Here is a 19,145-nt window from a genome sequence, read left to right on the forward strand (position 1 = left end):
TGCTCTACCTCCAACATCCACATTTGCATTCCGGGCAGAAAGTAAACAACTAAGGGCAAATGAGGCATACCACCTGAGTCTACTGTCTTCCAAAGAAATGGTTTTGGAAGACCCCCTGCTTCCATACATCTCATGGCCAGAACTGTGCTTTGTAGTCTCTTCTAGCTGCAAGGGAGCCTGGGAAATCAAGCTGTTTTAACTGGATACATTGCCAACTCAAACAAGATCAGGCAGTGCAGTGTAGAGGTTAAATACAGCCCATGGAGCCAGATGGCCTGGGTGTAAAGCCCTGCTCCTTTATTTACTAGCTATATGACTTAGACAAAGTACTTAATTATTCTATGCCTCCATTTTCTCACCTATAAACCAGTCAGAATAACCTTTTCTCACAGGGTTCTTGTGTGGATTAAATGAGTTAATCTGAGCAAAGAGTTTAGAACAGCCTCTAACACATAGCAAGTACTATACAAGTGTCTATTCTTATCTTTATTATTGAGGAAAAGAAAAAGAATGAATTTAGTTTAAGCACCTAGCAGTACGTGCCACAGATGTGTTTGCTCACTCTCTCTAACTCTACATGTCCTGGCTACTGTGCTATATGTGAGCAAGTACCCTGCTGTGTTCGAGAAGACACACTGAAACCAAAACCCTGCCCTCCCAGAAGTGGCTGTCTCTCTCCCCATTTACTGGGAACCGAGGGCAACCCAAACTTCCAAGTACCCAAGACAGGACACCACAGCCGGCCACTGCGCTGATGCCCATCCATTTTAGATGAATCATCAGGACTCCTTCTATTGCAGTCAGTAAACCCAACTCTAGCTAGCCTAAGCAAAACCAGGCATGCATTCTTCAAATAACTGAAGAGTCAACAGGTATACGTAAGGCATGGCTTGGGGGAGGCCTGACAGGACAGCACCCAATCATTCTCTTTCTCAGCTCTAATCCCTTGCTCTTGGCCCCATTCTCATGCTTTAGGCAGGCAGCAGATGCCTTTCATGCTTTGTGGTCACTCACCAACTTCTGCATTCCCTACATTTGATTCTCACATCCTCAAAGGAGAAACAAGGCATTGGCTTCTCCAGCCTCTCTCCGGGCAAGGGCACAGGTATGTAACTTAGGCTCCAGCAGAGACCTCAGTTCAGAGGGTGGCACGAGGAGTCAAGGGGTTATGAAATCCATCTTGCGACAACACGAGTGACAGAGGGATCCAGTTTTCAGAGTCTCGGGGCCCCATCACTGGCTCGACTTGCTGCCTCTGTACTGGAAGGGGGAGCAGTGGGCGTCTTGGCTGGTGCAGCCCTACTGTGAGATTAAGACATCATTCCTGGCTTTGGAGTCTCCAAGGCCTTTTTGGAGATCCTGTGAGCCACCAAATGCCCTTTAATAAACTCATTTTCTTGTGAAACTAGCAGGAGTGTTGAATCCACTTAGGTAATGTTCTGCTTTGGTAACCACCCAAAACCCTAGTGCTTTCAATTATCAAGGTTTATTTTTCACTCCTATTCCGTGGCCAGTGCAGGTTGGCTGCAGTTCTGTCTGTCACCTGGGGTCTTTTCTCTAAGACTCAGGCCAACCTCTCTCTGAGTGTTGCTATTCCCATAGCAAAGGGGAAATATGGAAGTAGCGATCACAAGCTGGCTCTTCACACTTTCACTTGGAAGCGACACATACACATCACTTCTACCCACGTTTAATCAGCCAAAGCAAGTCACTCAGTCAAGCCTATGGCTGGGGAAATGGTATAAAAATCCTACATGGGGAAAAGCAGTGAGTATTGTGAACTAGAGGGTTCTACTGTATGCATCTAAGAGGCTGGTCTGATACCTTATAATAGTAAGATGGCAGCAGCCGGGTAAGAAGACAGAGAGAGATGTAGAAGACTACATGGCCAAAGAGCAACAAATATCAAATATCCATTCTGATAGGCTAATTTCAAATGTTTGAAACATGATGAGCTGCAAAAGGGGGAAGAATAAGGTGAGCTGACATATTAAGGGAATGACTTATTTTCTTAGTACATACTTGGGTTTGCTACTGAAAGGGTATAACTGTTTCTAAGTGAAATCAAAGAAACTGAGCTTCCTAAATCAGCTCAGTGTTTGGGGCCATAGTTTCTTTGGTTGAGTTGCTTTCCATGGGTGAAGCCAGACAGTGGGGAAGCTGCACCACACATCTAAGAATCTGAACACTCAAAAGTCTGAAGCGATTTCTAGTCCTTATCTACTAGTTTGCTGATTTCAGATGCTTATGGGCATACCTGGGGGGTGACAGGCCTCACAAGTCTCACTGGACTGCCTGAACGGCAGAGCTGTGGCCACCTCAAAGGCTATCCACGACGCTGACAGTTGCAAGGTCAAAGTCACCAATGGCTTCCTGCTTTTGAGGAATTCATCTTAAAATGACAAAGGAGGGGCACTGATGGCTCAGTGGGCTGAGCATCTGATAGTTGGTTACTTGGCTCAGGGTCCTGGGATCCAGCCCCGTGCTCAGGTCACAGTGTCAGGATCTTGGGAAAGAGCCCTGCCGTCAGGCTCCTCGTTCTGCACGGAGCCCGCTCGAGATTCTCTCTCTCTCAAATAAATAAACCTTAAAGTGAAATAAGATGACAACGGAAAAAAAATAAAAGGTATCCATTTCCTCCCTGAGTACATATGAAATATTAAAAGAGAACAATGGCACTCTTAGGGCAACAATGCGTAGCCTTTAAGGACATGGGCCTCTTGGAATCACTTAGCTATCAGGAGACTGAGTAGAAGCCCAGCCCTGCCAGTCACTGGCAGAGTGGTGGCAGGCAAGGCACTCAAACTCTCTGGTTGGCTTTAACTTCTTCAGCTGAAACATGAAGACAGTAATACTCACCGAGGCTACCTCAGAGGAGTGTATGCCAAAGTGCTTTGTAAACCATCCTGTACTTGACTAACAATAGACTGTGACTGCACTCTGAGCGCAGCGGGCAGTGGAACAAAAGTCTCCCTCCTTGTCAGGGAACCCATCCTTCCGAGCAAGGGCAGACGGAAGGCTGGAGGACGCGCAGAGCATTCCCTAAAAAAAAAACCAAACTACAAGTGGGAGTGGAATTTCAGGCCCAATTCGTGGCAGCCTTGTCCTGTGCGGACAGAGGTTAGCAAAGAGGTGGGATATACTTACCATCGGGCATCCTGGGAGTCAGGACGGTTCATGGACTGGCAGGGAACAGTGAGCCTTCGTGAATCCGTCCACCCACGGTCATCTGTGCCAAGCGCTCAAGAGGCCTCGTCAAAGGCATCAACAAAAAGGCATTCTGCAGCGGCCTGGTGAATATAACGGGGGCTCGCTAGGATGTAGGATCTTGTACTCTTTGGAGTATTGGTAAAAATACCAACTTCAGCTTTAGTAAGCTTAAAACCTACTCTAGATTCTCCCCTTGAAAGTTCCTAAATCATAGACCTCAGTATTTACTCCAGTATTTACTCCCGAGCTGCAGGCCTGCCTCTGTTCCTGGGGAACACATACATGGCAGGTGACTGCCTCGATTTTCCCACCTGGAAAGTAGGGATAACATTTAGACCCAGAGGGGAAGTGGGGGAGTCCAGTCCAACCCATGCATTTCACAAAGGAGGACGCTGACGCTTGGGAGGTGAACTGAAGAGCAGGCAGCTAATGAGAAACCAGGGCAGGATAGACTCCAGATTACACCCGATTCCTGCGCCTCCCACCCACCTGCTTCTTCCAGGGGTCTGCCCAGGAAGACAGGAACTGGCCGAACGGGCTCCATCATCCCGCCAGCTTCAGAGGAAGACGCCAGGGAAAAGGGCAGGCCCAGCCTTCAGCCCTGTTGGACTCGGCACCTAAGATGCCGCCCCCAGATGGTTTTCAGGCGGTTTTCAAGCTTGAGGATGTGAGCAATCCTAGGACGGTGAGGGGGAGCCATCCAAAAGCACTGGAGAGGGCAAAGGGCACTGACAATGAAAACTAAGAAGCGAGAGCACACAGGAGCCCTTCGTGCTGGAAGTTTCCAGCACCTTCTCGGGCCCACAGTCCAGGAAGCACAGCGACAGGTTCATAGGCCGCGACTGTGCAGTCGCAGGGCCCGCGCTGGGTTTAATGCCCTGCTTGTCACCGTTTGGGAGTTCGCAGTGGCTCACCAGCCAGGAGCCTGGCATTTTCACTTTGCACTGGGCCCCTCCAACCTCGCAGCGGGTCCCGCTTCATCACCCCCAACCCGCACCTTCAAGGGCGGTCCGTCTACACCGCCCTTCCCACCCCACCCAGGCCGGCCTGTGGCGGGGGCGCGGGGTCCGGCGGGGAGCAGTGCTGACAAAATGGCGGGGGGCACTGGGGGCCTCGGTCGTCGGGCCAGGGGCCACCAACCCGAGGCCCCTTCCAACCGAGAAGCCAGGGTGGCGGCGACCCGCGGCCCCACCCAAAGCCCGCGCCGCCGTCCGTCCCGCGCGGACTCGGGGCCCCCGCGGCTGCCGGAAGCGCATAGTTTCCCGGGAGAAGCCGGGAAGGCGCGGGTCCCGCAGCGGGAGTCGCCGCCGCACCGTCCGCCTCCGCCCGCTGGGCAGGTCCCGCCGACCTCGCAGCTGAGAGAAAGTTTGGGACCGGTGACTAGCGGGGCGGCCCTCAGGAGGGGAACCCCGGCCCTGCGCTCGCCGCGGTCACGCGGGTGGAGCGAACAGCCCAGACGCCACAGCCGGAGCTGGGAACGCGGCCGCGAACGCCGGATCTCGCGGGGGGCGGGGCCACGGTGGAGGAGGAGCTACGGGCAAGGGGCGGAGCTTAAGCGGAGGCGCTGGTTCGGACGTGAGACTATGAATAGGCTAATGATGCTTCAGGCTACCGTCAGGGTTCCATAGTGTAGTGGTTATCACGTCTGCTTTACACGCAGAAGGTCCTGGGTTCGAGCCCCAGTGGAACCATAGGTCTAAGGCTTTTCCTTTCCACTTTCAATATTCTTTGAGTGTATGGGCAAGAAAATGAAAAGCAAGACAAAGGATTTTTCTTTCTCCTTTAAAAATAGTATTTGCTTTACTTTTCTATTGGGGGACATTTAAATTTTTTCTTTATTTTTTATTTTTTTTGGGGGTCGTTTTTTTTTTTTTTAAGATTTTATTTATTTATTCACGAGAGACACAGAGAGAGAGAGGCAGAGACACAGGCAGAGGGAGAAGCAGGCTCCATGCAGGGACCCTGATATGGGACTCAATCCCAGGACTCTGGGATCGGGACCTGAGTCCAAGGCAGATGCTTAACCACTGAGCAACCCAGGTGCCCCAGGAGGGCGTATTTTTTATGCCAGAAGCATGATGACAAATAACCCTCTCCTCCCATCAGCAACAGCAGAAGTGGGCGCCTGGTCGTGTCGTGGTCCCCAGGACGGCCCCCCCCCCCCCCTCCGCCCCAGGCCCAGGCCCAGGCGGCCTGGAAAAACCCGGAGCTCCCGGGAAGCAAGACCACCTTGGCGGAGCCTTCCCCTGTGGCCAGCACAGACCTGCCCCTCAAAGCCTCCAACTGAAATAGGCAGGGCGAAAGCACTTGGCCTGCGGTTGAATTATTACACATTTATTATTATTATTATTAAAGGGTTAATTTTTCATTAAACTCTAAAATGCAGAGCGAGGGAAAATAGTCCTTTTCTTTTTAATACAGAGGTAGAGCTTGTTGAATAGACCTTCCTCTGTGTAATGACGAATCCATAACACGGTAGAGAACAAATGTCAGGCTTGGAGACACCCAGTAAATACTGACTGAGCCTTCCTCTAGCTCCTTTTTGTCCCTCTTTATAGTTCATTACACTTTCTGGGGGGGCGGGGGTGGTCAGGGGGTCATTATCTTTTTATATTGGCCTTTTTCATCTTTGACAAGAAGAACGAAGGGAAGGTGGGCCCCTGGGGGTTGCGGTGCAACAGTGGTGGCCCGAAACCAAAAAGGGAAGGCGAAACCCGGTGTCCCTCTCCGCCTTTTTCCACATCGTTTGCCTCATACAATGTGTACACTTGCATCCTTTTCTAAATCAAGAGTATAGCACACGATTGTCCCTGTTATCACAATCGTTTCACTAACTTGTTTTATTTTTTTATCATCCTACCCATGTTTAAGTGTACAGTTCAGTAATGCTAAGCATATTCACATTGTTGTGAGAAAGGTCTCCAGAACTTTTTCATCTTGCAAAACTGAAACTCTATGCTCATTAAACAACTCCCCTTTTCGCCCACTTTATTATAATTGGCTGTATAATAATAACAACTAATTCCCTCTAGCACTGTTTTAAGTATATATGCAATCATCCCACTTGAACCTCAAACTAACTCTATGACTTAGGCATTATTATCATCATCTTATAGCTGAGAAAGTTCAAACACAGAGACCTCAAGCAGCTTGTCTAAGGCCACATAACAAGTGGTTGAGCTGAGATTTGCACCCAGTCTGGCCTGGGGATCAGTGCTCTTAACTCTACCTCCTGTGCTGAACCCCCTGACCTTGGCCATGTGGATCGTTTCCTATTTTTTGTTATAAATAACAAAGCAAGGGACGTCTTTGTGTGTAACTGTCTCCTTCTCCCAAACTGAGTATTTTCCTGAGTGAATAGGTCTGAACACGATGCCAAGTCGCTTTCTAAGAAGGGAATGCATGTCGCTTTCATAGAATTTGACGATGTTAGTGCTTATTTGGCAGGAAATCGCTCAAGGTCACCCCCGGGGAAGATGATAGCAAAGAAAGGATTAAGAGCTGGGTCTTCTGATTGTAGTTTCTCTTGCCCTCTACTGCTTCCCTTCAATTTAAAGCTAGTATAGGGTCGCCTGGGTGGCTCAGTGGGCCAAAGGACCAACTCTTGGTTCCTGCTCACGTCAGGATCTCAGGTGGTGGGCTTGAGCCCCTCACCTGGATCCCTGCTCATTGGGGAGTCTGCTTGGGAGTCTGTCCCTCCCCCTGCTAGCCCAGTCTCTCTCTCTCTCTCTCTCTCTCTCTCTCTCTCCCAAATAGACAAATCTTTTCTAAAAATAAAGAAAGCATGAAACCCAGTATCTTCCTTTGCTAAACCGACCTCAGTTGACATTAGATTCTTCTCTGAGATTTCCTCGTCGAGGCAGGTAACTATGTGGGTTAACTTCGTAGGGCTCAGCCAAAGCCCTAAGAACTAAATGGAATAAGATGCTTAATGAGGCCAGCGCTCAAGTTAAGCCCCTGCTCCTGGAGAAGCTCTCCACTTGGATAAGGTAGAGCTGCGGCCAAGGACAAGGGGAGAATGCCCCGCAAGATAGAAGGCTTCTTGTTTTTACTTCTCTTCGGCTATGAAGGTATGTGCTGGGCAACCATTAGCATTTATCAAATACTGAATAGTGCAACTGAATTCGTAATTTTGCTGATTCACAGAAATGCAACCTGAATAATTAAAATATCACTGTATCATTAATTAGCAAGGCATGCTAATTGGTCAAGATGCATTGTTAATGAACAACAGTTGTCTTTACGTGGTCGTGGTTCTCTTAGTTTCACCGCTGGCTTTCCGGTTCTCTGAGGAGCCTTCTAAAGTTCAAAGGATGCTTAAAATGGGACAGAGAGAAGGAAGGGTCTCAGAAACTGCAGAAAATAGCTATAGATTGCAACCACTAATAAGAAAGTGTGGTGTACCCTTGAAAACTTCTAGGAGTCAGAGTTAGAATGACTGTAGAATTTAATCTTCCAAACTAGGACACTATTGAGAGTGGAAGAGGATGCTATTAATAATTCTGCTGGACAACAGGTGTAAACCAGGACTGTCCCGGGCAAATCGGGACGTGAGGTCACTCCAGTTTAAATATGGATTAACATAACACGCCGACTACCATCGGACTCTAATAGAAAGCATAATCCAACTGAGAGTCAGGAATCTCCAAAGACTCTAGACACTCAATCATTTTTAAATTTCTAAATATGGCCCTGGCAGGAGTAATACGCTTAAATAAGGGGAAATTAAAAACAAATCTCTGAAATATCACCCAATTCAGCTTTTAAATTCTCTCTTAATTTGAACTGATAGTCCTTCATGCCTCTCTTGACTCTCAAGGACCTGTTAGCTCAGAATTCCTTTTTAGGTTCATTCTGAACATTAGAAATTAGTTGAGTGTCTTCTCCGGGGTGATCGTGTATTTAAGTGTGTCACAGGAAATAAGTAAGGAGGGCAGGAAGGTGGAGGCCTCTCCATTCTGCAAATGACCTGGTGGACGGACATGACACCACTCACACAAGTAGAGTCAGAAGCCCTGCTTTAAATCACGTTCCTCTCTGCCCTCTCATTAGACATTATTGGTAGAGTAGTGATTTCATGATCCCCCAACCTCATGACTTTTGGTATTTCGTCACCTTTCTCGGTATTTGGAAAGATCTGTATGACTGTAATCCCAAGGTCATTTTGCAAACCCAAATACATCCCTAAGTAGGGATCATTGAGACCAGCTGTCTGGTTTTGTCCTCACTGCAAGTAAGAGTCAGCGGCTTGGCCCAGTAACTCTCAATACTTTAAGGTGCTTTGGGTGTTTTGTTGTTTTTCCTTTACTCCTTGCCCTTTCCTCAGCAAGAAAATCTAAACAGAGCCTTTCAAGGCTTAGAGTCCAATACTTCTGGTTCTCTGCTATCCATAGGCCTCATCCTCAGATTTCTCTTCTGTGTGATCGGCATTGAGATTCATCCATCCACCCATCCGTGCATCCATCCTTCGGCTCATTTTTGGTCGGTTTGTTACAGACTCTGTCCCTTGGTTGCTGCTGTGGCCCAGGACCCATAAGAACTTGACACGCAGGACAAATCTTCGTTGCTTTCACAGTGCTGAGTCTAACTGTGCTCTGTGACCCTCAAATAGGAAGAAGCCCTTGAAAAGTTTACCAACCCATTTTTATATTAAACCTGCCCATTCGGGAGATATTTGTAATAAAAGACACGCTGTCAGGAGGCACAGAGCACAGCACTCTTTCCTGTTCTATTGCTTACCAATCTGTGTACATGTTTGAGGAGCTCCAGAAATTTCCACAAAGAACAGAAAATACCATCTGGCTAGGTAGACTGGAATATAGTCCACTGGGTGGTCCAGTGACCATTTTATGGTCAGTGTGGCTTGGTGACCTATGTGTGCTCTACCCTGAGCTAGAGGGATCCCTGCTTAAGCGACAGAGGGAAAAACAGGAATACAGGATGTGGTTGCTGCACTTCATCAGCTTCCCATCCAGATAGAGAATCAAGGCCAACGCACAGAGGGAAAATGTTTTCTATTGCACGACTGGGAACCTGAAGACAAAGGTTCTTTGTCTAATTTACTCTTCACTGTTTCTGTTCCACGGTGGCAGTAGCTCCTTATTACAGTGAAATAAGATAAATGGATTGACTCCACTCACGCGTCGGATGAAGATTCACTTGGGAATGCACAAATGGTCATTGTAAAGCACTATCTACGTCTGATAACGGAGGCAGGCTTCTATTTATCTTATATTGTGCATTTTGGATTCAATGCAAATGATGATTTTTTAAAAATCTACCTTAGTAAAATAAAGAGGTCCATTCCTTGGTCATATTTATTATATATATTTTAAAAAAACCCGAGCCTCATCTTACAGGTGTGTCTCCTTAGCAGGCGTGTCAACCATCAGAGACAGCAGATTTTTTTAAGCAGCTTATTGAGATATAATTTACATAGCATTAGATTCACCCATTTAAAGTGTGTGATTCAATGGTTTTTAGTATATTTATAGATTGTGGAGCACACAACCCAATTTTAGAACATTTTCATCACCCCCTCCCCTAAAGAGACCAGTAGACATTAAGCCCGTTTCCCCCTCTCCCCAGCCTCTGGCAACCACCCATCTACCTTCTGTCTCCATAAATTTGTCTATTCCGGACATTACATTTAAATGGAATCATACAACATATGGTCTTTTATCTTTCACTTAGCATATGTTTTTGAGATTCATCTGTGTTGAAGCATGTACAGATAACAGATTTACCCAGGAATATGCTTGTAGCCATAAATAGCAACATTTTCACACCAGGACAGTTTCCTTCTTTCTTCTTCTTCGAGAGGGACATCGTTGCAGCCTGCTTTCTTCCTGTGTCTTACTCTTGTTTTTCAAGGAAGCTACTTACTGACAGCTTTTGTCATTCATAATTTTATGCTTTCCTCCTCAGCTTCATCTGTTTCCATGGGAAGGAGAGCTCTGTATTTAGTGACATCCATCAAAAAGACTCAAAGGGTCTACCTTATGTGTGTCTAATGCCCACTCTTCCTCTTGAGCTTGCAAGGTACATTTTGACACACAGCAAAAGCCTGGACTTTTCTTGCTGTGGTAACAAGGGTTTCCCCATGGAGTGGCCCTTTGGACAAAAGGGCAGAATGGGCCCATGTTGCATAAACCTAAGATCGGCGAGTGGGAGGCATCTCGGACACTCTAGTGGAACCCTATAACGCGGGGAGAAATCTCAAAAACATTCCACGGAGGGAGAAAAATATGCAACCACACAATCAAAATCTTTTTTCTTCTTTTTTCCTTTAAAGGCTGACCTGTTTTCTCTCGCTCACTGCAACAATGTTATTTTCTGGTATTATAAGATGTTGTACTCAAACACGCTTTTGCTTTTGCTCGCCAGCTTTTTGGTGATTAAATGATTTCGGGGACTGTACAGCCATGTTGCTGCTCCTTGGTGACAGCTTTTCCTGTAAAATGCTTGTTGTTCCTTCTCTCTCTCTGCTCATTTCCATAAGGATCTGGTGCCTCAGATCCCCAGGCTGCCTATAGACGAACATTTTCTGGGGAGAGGAGCCTGGGAGGGAATAAACATCAGAAATCTGCCCAACCTCTGACTGAACACAGGCAGTGGTTCTGAAAGCCGGCCTTCCTCTCAGGACTCTTCCTCTCCACCGGGGCACAGTGGCAGAGCCCCCCCCCCCCACACCCCTCTGCCCTTTTTGCCTTCTGCTTTGTTTCTGCAGATCTTCCACCTGCAGCCACAGGTGGGTGGGGGACAGGGAAAGGCCCGAAGTCCGCAGCAATTAGAGGGTCTCATTTGATCTCTGGGTTTGCTCAGTTGTGGCTGCATAAGCCCTCCTCAGTGACAGACACAGCCTCTGGGCCAAACTGATTTAGTTATTAAGGCCACACTGTCAGTGACCCACATGCTTCCCTTTGAATCCCCCCCCCCCAAAAAGATCTTGGCACAATTGACATTTGTCCAACGGACAGGGCCTTTTTCCTTCTTGAAGATGGGATGGAGCCAACAGCCTCCTGGATTAACGACCCCCAAGTCAACTAACTAGATGCCAATTGCTCCTCTGCCGTTTTGGGGGGAGCAGCTGCAGGACTGTAGCTATGGGTTCACGTGTGCATCCACTGCAAGGAGCACAGGGCGACCCTCAGCCTGTCTGAGCTCCAGGACCTTCCAGCCAAGTGCCCACTCAACCTCAACACTCGCGTGTCCTATAGGCCTCAGGAACAGAACATCTTCACTCCATGCCTTGCCATCTCTGTTCCTCCTGGAACCTTCCCCTCTGCCAGTAAAGGGCAGCTCTATCCTCCCAGTCCTTCAGGCCTTGAACCTCTCTCTCACACCCATGTCATCTGTCAGCAAGTACCATTGGCTACCTTCCAAAGATGGTCAGAATCCAGCTACGTCTCATCACCTCCACTGCCACCAGCTGGGCCAAGCCATACTGTCTCCCCTCTGGATGACTGCGCTCACCCCACTAGGCTCTCTGCTTCCAGCTTGCCCCAGGCAATCCAGTCTACACTCAGCAGCCAGAGGGAGCCTTCCAAGCCCTCACCTGACTTGTCCCTCCTCTCCTCGAACCCCTGCAAGGGCTTACTCAGGCTAAATGCCAAAGTCCTCATGTGCCCACAAGGCCCTGCACGGATGGTCTCCCATAGCCTGCACTTTATCCCTTCACCTCCTAAAACTCTTGTATTCACCAGCTCCAGCTGCAGAGTCTCCTTGCTCTGTCTAGAGCACACCAAGTACCCACCCAGTACCCACCCAGTACCACCCACTTCAGGGTCTTGACACTTGCTATTCCCTCTGCCCAGAATGCTTTGCTCACAGGTCTCCCACCTCTTTCAGGTCTTCGCTCCAACATCACCTTCTCACTGCAGGATATTTTATTCATTCATTCATTAACCCTCACCACCCCCAGCCTAGACTGCACATACCCTAAGAAGGCGGATCCCTTTCCTATTTAGTTAACTGCTATATCCCCAGTACCTAAAGCCGGGCCTGGAATACAGTACATACTCAATGAATATTACTTAAAGAATAAATACTTTGGGACCAGTCATCATCAGGTATCTTTTCTATCAACTTCTATAATTGTACAGGTGCTTAGATACACCGGTGCACAAGAAAGAGGTGGAACACAAAGGCCAGAGCGAGCAGTGAGTTGTGCATGGGGGCCAGAAAAAGTCCTCTGCACGGGGAAAAGGATAAGCAGGCAGAAAAATTGGAAGAAATTTTAAAGCCAAGAAACCATACAGACATGCATGGAGGCATGAAACAGCCTGGCACACCTGATGAATTGCAAGTAGTAGGGAGTGAGAAAGATCAGTTTGGAGAGGCAGGCGGGAGCTAGATCATGGCAACCCCTTGAGAGACACATTAGGATACCCATTTTAGGGATGAGGAAATGGAGAGACATGGCCATACAACTAATAAATGGGAGATGGAACCTGGAGCCTTGCCATGAGGACCCACCAAAGTGTCCACAGCAATAAAGTGACACAATCAGGTGTGCATCCCATTCCATTGGCAGCACAAAGGGTGGACGAGGCAAGGTCTCTCTTCAGCAGGGAGTGTATGGGGGGGGGGGAGTGGGGGCCTCACGCAGGAAGCAATGGGCGGCCACGGAGAGGCAAAAGGCCCCTGCTTGACACTGGGTGTGGGAGTTTAGGGAAAAAGGTGACTAAGACAAGCCCCAAATCTCTGCATGGGATGCTAAGTGGATGGCAAAGCCATTCAGTGGATAAGAAATAAAGGAGAACAATTTGAGGAAGGATGTAATGAGTTCGGTTTTTAAAAAACCTTTCTATTGAAATATAGCATACGTACTAGGATTTAAGTATGACAAACCTACAGGAAAGTACAGGTGAGTGTCTAGCTGAGTGAATTTTCACGACTGAGCACACCCATGTAACCAGCACTCCGAGCAAGCAACGGAACATCTCCAGCCCCCCAGAGAGCCTTCCTGGCTTCCTCCCTGCTCCAAATGTGACCAAGACCCTCACGTCTAACGGCATAGATCACTTTTGCCTGCTTCTGTACGTTTCAAATGGATTCATACGCTGTGTCCATTTTAGCATCTGACTTTCCACTCTGCATTGTTTGTGAGATGCAGCTGTGTTGTAGCATGGAGTTGCAGGTCATCCACTTTCATTGCAGTTTAGTTTTCCACTAGTGTGAATTTGCTATTTGTAGCCATTCTACTCTTTTTTTTTTCTTTTTTTGAGAGAAGAGGGTCATGTGGGGGGCAGAGAGAGAGAGAGAGGGAGAGAGAGAGAGAGAGAGAGAATCTTAAGCAGGCTCCACGCCCAGCACAGAGCCCAATGCAGGGCTCAATCTCATGACCCTGAGATCATGACCTGAGCCAAAATCAAAAGTCTGATGCTTAAGCTACTAAGCTACCCAGGCACCCATATCCATTCTACTCTTGATGGGCATATGAGTGTTTCCAGTTTGGAGTTAATACAAATACTGCTGCTGTGCTGTGGGTAATCTAGTAGGTTTTTGTTAGTTGGAGAACATATGTATGCATTTCTGGTGGGTAAATACGAGTAGAATTGCTGGGTCATAGGGCATGTGTATGTTCCACCTTAGTGTAAGCTGCCAAATATAGTTTTTCGAAGAAGTCAGACCAACTTATATCCCCACCAGCAACATATGAGAGTTCCCATTGCACCATGACCTTGTCAAGACTTGGTTGGGTCCGGGCACCTGGGTGGCTTAGTGGTTGAGCATCTGTGTTTGGCTCAGGTCATGATTCCAGGTCCAGGGATAGAGTCCCACATCGGGCTCCCCACGGGGAGCCTGTGTCTCCCTCTGCCTGTGTCTCTGCCTCTGTGTGTGTCTCTCATGAATAAATAAATAAAATAGTAAAAAAAAAAAAAAAAAAAAAAAGACTTGGTTGGGTCCAATTTCAAATATTAAGAGACATCTATGGGGAGATAGCCGGTAAGCCATTCAAAGCAAGAGTTGGAATCTTGGGCTTAGGAACATTCATGAGGTGAGAGGATCTTCAGAGTGATGGGAGAACCAGGTGAACAGTGTGATGGAAGCTAAAGGAAGATAGGCGGATTGAGAGCATGTGGGAGCATGAAGACATACGGTCAGTGTTGGGAAGAGTTCATTGGATGTGAAAATAAGAACTCAGTACTTCTTTAGCCAGCACAGGCCTTGGCCCCCAAGATGCCCCTACTGACCTTCGTCACTACCTGAGAGGATCAACTCTGCCCATAGCGGGTAGACCAAGGAATCTCTAGGAATGAATAACCCGTGAATGAGGCCCAGGAGAGACAGCAGTTTGGTGACCACGGGTTAGGGGTAGCCCTGAAGTGCTCTGACTAAAAGATATGCTCCCCTGGACTCCCACCGCAGCTTGTGCAAACCTGGTCGAGTATTCACCACGTGCGTCACCCAAGGGTCTGTCTTCTCCTGGGTCCTCCAGGCCCTGTGTGCAGAGAGCGACGCTTCTGTTTCAGAAGGCCCAGGCCCCGGTGTGGTGCCAGGCTCACAGTGGACATGAAAAAGTGGTTTGCAGAAGAGCTAAATATGTATTATTTAAATGAAGGCACAGTTTGAAAAAGAGCACTTTTATAATCATGACATGAAAGATGAGACCATTCCTTTACTCTCTAAAACGGTCTGAAAGGTTTTTGGGGGGCATCAGATTCAACTTTTAGATAGGAAAGTGGTTAAGGGGGGGACTTTTATTTCCTATTGTCTACACTCAAGTTTTGTTCAAGATTTTTATACTGGGTAGGTGTTGCTTTTATGATGAGGAAAGAATTGAAGGCATCCACTTTGAAAAAATGGGAAATGGAGCTTTGGTGCTCATTAATCCTAAATAACCAAAATATGTCATGGAGGCAGGGGGAGAGGGCTACGAATCAGCTCCTGAGTCGCACATTTGGCAGACACCAGGGATGATGATGATGATGATGGTGATGATGATGAAGGGTTAATAAGTAAAGGGAAAAGCAAGCACTGTTAATGTCAAACGTAACAGTATAAGTGTCGATTGTAAGCATTGTTTACATAGTAGGTTCTCAAATATGTTTTTAAAAATACACATAGAAAAAGACTGGAAAGATTTACACAAAAATGTTAACAGTGTTGCCTTTGTGATAAGAAATACAGGTGCGTTTTTTTTCTCTTTGCTACACTAATGCATTTTCCAAAATTCTATAAAGAACAAGAATAATACGAGCATCTGGCTGGCTCGGTGAGTAGAGTATGTGACTCTTGATCTCGGGGTCGTGAGTTGGAGCCACACTTTGGGGAAGAATTTACTCTAAAATAATAATAATAATAATTATCCTTGTCTGTTTCATTTTACTGCCCCTAGTTTCTCAGCATCTGTGGAGGTTATTCCTGGCAGATATTTACTTAGTTTGACTTCTTCCAGAAGAGGCTTTGTTAACTTTTATGTGATTATTTCCATTTCACTTTTCCATGGAATGGATCATTTTGTTGAATTTGTTTCTTTTTTTAACCTGATTTTTCCCCCCTTTTTAACCTGATTGTTCCCCCCTCTTGTCTTTTTGCTTAGCCACACTGGGATTATCGTCTACTGAGGTATGTTGCAGTAAGAAAGCTGTTTTTTTATTTATTTATTTTTTATTGGTGTTCAATTTGCCAACATATAGAATAACACCCAGTGCTCATCCCATCAAGTGCTCCCCTCAGTGCCCGTCACCCAGTCACCCCCACACCCCGCCCACCTCCCCTTCCACCACCCCTTCATCGTTTCCCAGAGTTAGGAGTCTCTCATGTTCTGTCTCCCTTTCTGATATTTCCCACTCATTTTTTAAGAAAGCTGTTTTTGAAGATTGTCCTAGCTGAAAATAACGTGTAGGATTATCACTTAAAAAAAGAAAAAAAGGTATTTTTTAAGATATTTTATTTTGGTGGTAGCAATGGCACATTTTATCCAGGAAAATTCAAGATTGGTGTTTTAATGAGAGGATGTAAGTAAACCAGGTCTTAATACAGGTGGTATAATCTTGAGCCCATTACCTTTTAAAGCTGGATCCCTAAAAGGGGCCTCCAGGGGCAATGAGAGCCTGACCTTGGCCTGGGGCTCCCCCAGCCTCTGAAGATCACTATAATGGGGTGAACAGTGCTCCCTGCATGAGTGCGTCTGTGTGATCATTAGCTGGTCACCCACAGTGGTGGACATTTGTTTATCTGGACTCAAAGATGAGTGGCAACTGTATGTGTTAAGGCCGAACTAATCATCCAGTTGTGCTGCTGTAGTGCAAAAGCACGCATAGAATACAGGTGATGAATGAGCAGGGTTTTGAACACAAACTTCTCCAGTGGGGCTCTGGCCAGAGTTGCCGTTCGCTGTGACTGACACTCCTGCCCCTCTGGCTTCCTGCAGGATGAGAGTGAGGACCCCTGGTACCAGAAAGCATGCAAATGTGACTGCCAAGGCAGTCCCAATGGCCTCTGGTCGGCTGGTGCCACCTCCTTAGATTGCATACCAGGTGAGTGTCCCCTCTCCTTAGGGCACCCGCTCCTTGGGGTGTCCTCAGGAACACTGTTTCTCCTTTCTCTTCAACCTGGCTGAATGAATCCCCCTGAACACACAGTTGGTCTCTGAGCTTCAAGTCACACAACGGCCACTGTTCCAACACACCACACGGATGTCAGTGTTTAGAAACAGCTTCTTGCATCTCTCCTTGGCCTACGTAAGATGGTGAGCTGGCACCTATTTTCAATGAAATAGACTCACGAAATTTATGGAAATGAATCAATGGCAGGAAGCGGAGCATTTTGAGCAGAGTACAGGCTTTTGAGCCAGGAAGACCAGAGTTGGAATCCTGGCTGCCTCATTTCTTAACTCTAGGACTCCCACTTTGGTCGTTGTCTGTCAAATGGAGGTCATAGTACTGTGCCCGAGGGTTTATTGCTCACCAAACAACCGTGTGCTTCCCCACATTCCCGCCCCCTTACAGTCAGGTGGCGCCATATGAGCAGTTCCAGTCAAAGTGAGCAGTGTCTCTTCCAAAATGAGCATTTAAGGGCCGGTACTCAACTCTCTGGCTCTCCCTTCCATGCTTGAGAAAGTGCTTCCTCCTTCAGTGTGGGCCCCGGGGGGTTAAATGGAGCAGAAAGGCCTACCAACCTATAATGGACAAGTCACCTGAGTGAAAAATAAACACTTGTTGGGTCAAGCCTCTGAAATTGCCGAGGCAATTTGTCCTGCAGGCTAACATAGCCCTTCCTGGCTACTATGAATGTCTCCCTGTAAGCTTCATGCCAGCAAACTTGGTCTGCAAACGACGAGATGCTGAATATTTGTGACTTTGTGGGTCACAGGGTCTCAACTCCTCAATTGGGCCATGGTAGTGCGAAAGCAGCCATAGACAATATGTGAATATGTGAGCATGGCTGTGTTCCAATAAAACTTTATTTCCCAAAGGAGGTGGCGAGCCACATTTGACCCAAGGGCCACAGTTTGCTGACCCCTGCTCTGAGGATTTGGTATGCGGAATACATTGGATGAGGCATGAGAGCATCTTGTGTGGCACCCAGCCAACTGTAGCTTTAATAAAGGGTGGCCCCTTTTCTCCCCCCACTGTGAGCTCCCACTCTGACTTTCCCAGGCTTGGAGGCCCTGCAAATACTTGCAGCGCTCAGTCCCTTCCATGGCTCTGAGCCTCTTTTGCTTGAAACTGTCTTTGTCACCCCTCTCCAGGGTCACGATGGTGCCATGCCAAGTCATTCACTTTACATAATCGCCTAATAATAGCTCCACCAGAGACAGTATGTGTGTACATGTGTGAGCTTCTCTTCATGATTTCATTAAATTTGTATTAAAATAGCGAATGGCGGGGGAGGCAGGAGAGTCTATCATGGCCTTTACTGCCTCCGTTCCCCTATGTACTAAAGGACTAGGAGTGGTTTGTGGATCCAGTCTGTTGGGAAGGGAGTGAGGAAAGCAGCAAGTGCTGCTTGGTTTGGTGGCTTCCACCGTCCGGCCCGCTGAGCTCCTGCCACCTCTCTCGACTGGCGTGATGTCCAGTCAATATCGAAGCACCCTCCTTAATAATCCATTTAAAATTCAATTCCACCTTTTTCCATCATGTGCCTATTGTTGCCAGGCACCGAAGGGAAGCTGAAGACAAGGCATCAGCTCCATCCTGAAGGAGTTGCCCGTGCGGTGGGGACAAATGTCCTCTTCACCCAGAGACACGAAGACCACCTGGAATTCCAACACCAAGTTCTTTCTACACACAACAACTCGAAAAGAGATTATTTATGCAGACTGGCTTCATTGACCCCATCAGCTGTGAAGCTGAGGAGGCCTGTCTGTGTGTTTGAGGAATGTGAAGTCCACCCGGGTCCCCCAGGCTCTCCCCCCACACCTGCCGTGTACTTGAAGTTCTGAGATCAGAGATTCTTTTAGCTGAAGTGGTCTCCTCTCTCCACCATTTTGGGGTTTGTTTTTTGCTTTTACTTTTTAATAGCACAGATATTTCCAGGAAGGAAAAAATGCAACCCAAGTGTTAAAGGGTTGATTCCTTGGAGTTAATGGGTTTTTCCACGGAAGAGATGATTCAGGGCAGCAGGACTAGCTGCAGTATTCCAGAATTCACTTGCCCCTTAGTGCCTCAGATCCTCACTGGAATGTGAAGAATGCTGCTTGGTTCCTCTGCACCCTGAGATTCAGTGCTTCCATCAGAGCCTGCCTTAGGAGGGAAGAAGAGCCTAGAAAGTGCCGAAGAACAGGAGGGAGGGTCACTCAGAGCTGCCAGGGGGCCTTCCCAGGGGCACACTGGCTGTTACTGTCCAGTGTCCCCATCCACGGAGAAGAAGGTGACTGGCTGGGTGCCTTATGGCCTCCTTCATCTTCGGCTTAACACTATGAAAACGACTAAAAGGTCTGTCTGTCTTCCCCAGTCAAACTGAGATTCCCTTGGCACTCCGAC

General features: G+C 47.5%; 1 protein-coding gene and 1 non-coding gene across 2 annotated transcripts in view; one reads left to right on the forward strand and one right to left on the reverse strand.

The window, feature by feature from the left end:
* PPEF1 (protein phosphatase with EF-hand domain 1) overlaps positions 1 to 3,991 on the reverse strand; it is a 123,217-nt gene extending 119,226 nt beyond the window's left edge. Inside the window, exons 1-2 of the mRNA XM_072818342.1 lie at positions 3,700 to 3,991; positions 3,148 to 3,290 (exon numbers count right to left, since the gene is read on the reverse strand). The gene's annotated coding sequence lies outside the window, so the exon portion shown is untranslated. The remainder of the gene's footprint in view (positions 1 to 3,147; positions 3,291 to 3,699) is intronic.
* An 837-nt stretch (positions 3,992 to 4,828) lies between these two features.
* On the forward strand, positions 4,829 to 4,901 carry TRNAV-UAC (transfer RNA valine (anticodon UAC)). The gene has a single exon. It is a non-coding gene; the product is annotated as a tRNA-Val (tRNA).
* Positions 4,902 to 19,145: the final 14,244 nt, after the last annotated feature.

The sequence above is a fragment of the Canis lupus genome, chromosome X (genome assembly GCF_048164855.1).
Source record: "Canis lupus baileyi chromosome X, mCanLup2.hap1, whole genome shotgun sequence".
NCBI lineage: Eukaryota > Metazoa > Chordata > Mammalia > Carnivora > Canidae > Canis > Canis lupus.